This window comes from Choloepus didactylus, chromosome 3 (genome assembly GCF_015220235.1).
Source record: "Choloepus didactylus isolate mChoDid1 chromosome 3, mChoDid1.pri, whole genome shotgun sequence".
Classification (NCBI taxonomy): Eukaryota; Metazoa; Chordata; class Mammalia; order Pilosa; family Megalonychidae; genus Choloepus; species Choloepus didactylus.
In genome coordinates this window covers 221842142-221846557 of record NC_051309.1, presented here as the reverse complement: position 1 = coordinate 221846557, position 4416 = coordinate 221842142, and positions in this window count along the sequence as shown.

Sequence of the window (4416 nt, the reverse complement as noted above, 5' to 3'; positions counted from 1 at the left end):
CCTTTCTCCCATTTTTTTTTTTTTTCAAATGCCTCTCAGCTATACAATATGTTTAATAATTGAGATGAAGCCAAAATAATTTAATCTGTTCAGTAATTTTCTGAATTAAATTTACTGTATTTCTTCTACGATAATTTGCAGGAAATTGTTGACTGATTTTTGTCTTTATTAAATTTGGTATCAGGCATCATAGAATAGCCAATAGAAATAACTGCTAACATTTACTGAGACTTACTATCTACTAGGCACTCTTTTAAGCACTATACATATATTAACTTATTTACATGATACAACAAACCCATAGGCAGCTTAAATTTGATTTGTAATCAATCCTACATCTTGCATGGCCGTAAATAAAAATTTCATAATATCATGTAAGTGTATGGATAGCAACACAATTGGGAAGATGGGTAGAAGTTATAGGACTGCTGTGATTTAGTGAGAGTAAAATAATCTAGTCCACACAATCGCGAATTCAGTTGATGACTTAAGCAAAAAATGGACATTCAGACTCATACATCATAACTCGGGGGGAAGTGGGGTCTGTTTTGATCACTGTGGTGCCATAGCCCTGGCTCGAGTTGCAGGGAGAAAGCAAGAGAGAGTAGATGTCTCTACTTTCGCTTCATCCAGATTCTACGTACCTGATAAAAGTGAGTTATTTGAGAACTCCGTTGATTGATGCGGCCACAAAGACAAGCATGGGTCTGTGTCTAAAGGTTGGGAGGGTGATAGGATGAATGCTTATTAATAATTGAGATGAAGCCAAAATAATTTAATCTGTTCAGTAATTTTCTGAATTAAACTTATTGTATTTCTTCTACGATAATTTGCAGGAAATTGTTGACTGATTTTTGTCTTTATCAAATTTGGTATCAGGATGCTTATTTTGCCCATCCATAAGTGATGATTTCTGCTATTAAATCAAAATGTGGAGGTTAAGGGATTCATAGATTCAAGGAGGATTTGATAGATCACTTTCTATTCTTACCCCACATTAATTTCGGAGAGATGGGAAATAAAGAGGATCAAGAGTTAATCATCTTTGGGCTTGACACACAATAAGATCTTCATGTGTGTTTGCTGAGTGAATCAGCACATTTCTCTCTAGTCTATGTTGGCATTGTAACAGCAATTTGCTATCTTATTATGTAGGTTCACACCCTATTAGTATTTATTTTAGTTAATATAATGCAATTACAGTATCATCATATCTGTAGCTTTCAGATCATGTCAATAAAATAAAAGTAATTGAAATACCAGTGCTAACATAAAGAGATGGAAAATGGTTTAATGTGATGAAATGCTGGGCTTCAGCCAGGCATGAAAAGAAAGTTGGGGAGTGACGAGAGTGGGAGAATCAGATCTTCGGCTTCTTCTGAGACTCTTGTTTAAGTGCTTGTGGACACAGGGTCCCTCACCTCTGCAGAACCTCAGATGGGGCTTTGATTCTTCTATTCTTTCTCGACACAAACTTTTCCAACTGGGTGTGTCCAAAAAGCGGTCTTGGGTTTGATAACATGAAGGTGGAGATGGGGTTCTAATTCCAGCTCTTCTCTAAATGGCTGTGTGACTTGGGCAAGCCTCCTAACCTCTCTGAACCCTTAGTCCTTACCTGGAAACAAAGGAGGGTGGCCTAGATGATTCTAAGGGCCCCTGGAGCTATAATCATGTTTCATGATACTCTGATTTCTCAGAGCCTAAGCCAAGTTTTGAGGCATGGACGGTAACCCCAGTTTTTTTTTTTTTCCAGTCTGAGGCAAACCCCAAAGTAGCCTTGTGGCCACAGGATTGGCTCTTCAGCACTGTGCAAACCAGAAAGTGCCATTCATCACAGATATCCTAGGATCTGGACACGGAGGAGGGTGGATGGTCATCTGGACAAGTGTAGGCGACTATTTGCTCCAAGTGTTTTAAACTTTTACAAGTCTTGGGATTATCAAGCTTCCTCATTCTTCAGCCTCTTGGCTCACCTTGCTTTCCCCACCGGTCAAGGGAGTGGGTGGAGGATTTGGGCAGGTGGAAAATTCTAGAAATGAAATCAAGTGAAGAGGAAGGAGTAGTCTGAGCTCCAGATACTAAATGGTGCTTTTCTCTTGGGGGCTGGAAGACATCCCAGTGTAGCCTCTATTTCTCGCACCATCATGGAAAGGAGCTTGTCCAACTTTTTGATCCTTTGGTGTTTCCGAAGCATCACCACGAGAAGCTCATTGTTTGGAGTTTGTTAGGTACAGCGCGGGTGGCGCAAGTCTGAGGAAATAATTAACAATTATTTCTGAGGAGATGCTTCCAGCCGGAGCCGTACCTTGTGGTGGTGCATACATCTCGCAAAGAATTGTTATTTAAGCAATAATCCTTGAGAAATTGGTCGTTACCCGCGTTAAACGACTTAGCCCATCGCCAAGGATGGTTAACGCTCTAATAAACTGGTCATTAACTGCAGTAACAATGAATTTTGAGGGGATTATTGCTATTATAAACCTTAATCAATGGTTTATAACAGCAATAATGTGGTCCTTTCTCTTAATGGTAAGTAGGGCAGCTTACGCCATCACCTTGAAAATGTTTTTGTGGTGGCTGATAAGTCAGAGGGGAAGTGCCACCCACTCTTCAGGAACGGTGGCGGGAGGCAGAAGACATAGCAGGTGCTCTTGTTGCTTGTTCTCTGTTCTCTTGTGTCAGGTAAGGAACCAGGAGCAGGGGATTCTCCTCCAACCCACGTGCTCCTCCTCCACTGCAGACGCAGTGAGGCACTGCCCCGAGCCATTGGCAGGGACTCCTGGGCACGCCAGCCTGGCATGAGTTTCTGGATTGAGGGTATGATTCAGCGCAGCTCTTCTTCTATGGGTGAGTGATAATAAGGAAGAAGAAATGTGGGGGTGGGGGTTGTAGAATGAGCACTGCACTTTGAGTCAGCTCCAGGCTCAGCTCTACCACTTATCTTATGTGACTCCAGATAAGTCATATCACTTCCCAGGCCCCTGAGAGGTGGAGCTTGGAGTAAATGACTCCTCGAGTACCTTTCCAGTATAACAACATTCTATGGTTCTTTTAGTAACATTGACATCTTATGTTAGTATAACATTAAAGTAATAGTAGCGTATGTCATGCTCGGTGCTGCTCTTAGTTGTTCACACATATTAACTCATTTAATCCTTGCAACAACCCTAATTCAATTTTAGAGGACCCTGAGGCCAAAGAGATTAAGAAAACTGTCTGAGCCGTACAGTTCATCTGAGGTGGAGATGGGATTTGAACCCAGGGAATCCGGAGTCTGGACTCTGCCCCATTAGAATTTTGCTGTTCTAGGAGCCCTCTTTGTTATTTAATTAGATTCCAACCCCCTGATGCAGGCAGGTTGGGACTACCACCTTGGTTTTACAGGTGAGGAAACAAGGCTCTGAGAAGTGGAGGACCTGCTCAAATTAACATAGCCTGTCTGCATCTCCCCAGGGCAGACCTTTTGCGTCTGGTGTGCAAGTGTCTCGGAGCTCCCAGAGCTTGGAGCTCCTTTCTTCAATGAAGTGGGCTGAGGGGGGTGTCCTGAGGCCACGCTTCTCCTCACAGGGGCTTCCTCCTCCACCGAAGGAAAGGAGAAAAGTTCATATTCCCAGGAGGGAGGAGGGCTGATCCTTTATTCCAGTCCTCATGCTTAGGATGCCTGGGAAAATGGACAGCGCAGTGGACTTTGGGGGCAAGGGCATTTAGGGTTTTCATTTTTATCTTCTTCATTACAGAAAATTTAAAATACATACAGAAGAATAGTAAAATGAACCCTCATGCATCCATCATCCAGCTTTAATGATCATCCACTCATGGCCTGTTTTGTTTCATCCAGCCATCCCTGTTGCCACCCCTTTGGAATAAACTCCAGACGTCATGCCATTTCATCTGTTATCACTTAAGTAGACATCTCTAAAAGTTAAGATTCTTTTAAAAAAAATCACGATATGCCTATCAGACCTTAAATTTTTAAATTAACAATAATTCCTTAATACCATCAAATACCCAGTCAGATTTCACATCTCCCAGGATTGTCTCAAAAATGCGTTTGGGTTTTCTTCTTGCTCCAGCCACCCTCATACTCTGTGATTTCAGATAAATTCCTTTCCCAGTTTGTTCCCATTTGCTCAGTGGCTGTACAATCAATGTCCCTTTTGCACCCTCACTGGGTGGTGGAAGTGGGGTCTCCTAAGGGCTGGGGTGGCCTTGGAATGGCAGTGTTTCTTAATAAGCCATGTTGCTATGCTTGGGGTCTTCTCCGCAGGAAACTTTGAGGGGCTGCCCCCGTCGTGTGCCCTTCTGAGTTTGGCCTTTTCACCTGGCACACTCTAGAGAGGAGATCTGCTGTGGAGCATGGAGGACATGAGAGAGCCAGCCTTTCACACCAACCCTGGCTGGCTGCCAGGCAGTCTG